Below are 372 nucleotides of genomic sequence, written 5' to 3'. Positions count from 1 at the left end.
GGGAGTGTTTGTTTGAAGAGGGAGTGTTTTTGGGAGATTCAAACATTCGGAAGTGACACACACACACACACACACACACACACACACTGACAGAGAGAGCTACCGGGTTGTGTTGTAACTTGCTCGTAAACAGAAACGTGCATGCAGAACCGAGAAGCGCTCATTACAGCAGTGCAGTTAGTTGCATGCTGTTTACACTAACACAAGTCCTACAGTTCAAAAGGACATTCAATTAAATTCCGTTAAAACCGCGTACCTTTGAGTACCTTTTTTCCCCCTAAAGTTATTTACAATCCTCCCAGTTCCCAATTTAGCAAACTTTTGCAATCAAGTGTACTTACGTATCTGTTACTCTGTATTCAGTCCTCTACA

Source organism: Tachysurus vachellii, chromosome 4, assembly GCF_030014155.1.
Source record: "Tachysurus vachellii isolate PV-2020 chromosome 4, HZAU_Pvac_v1, whole genome shotgun sequence".
Taxonomy (NCBI): domain Eukaryota; kingdom Metazoa; phylum Chordata; class Actinopteri; order Siluriformes; family Bagridae; genus Tachysurus; species Tachysurus vachellii.
This window is presented reverse-complemented; position numbering follows the sequence as displayed.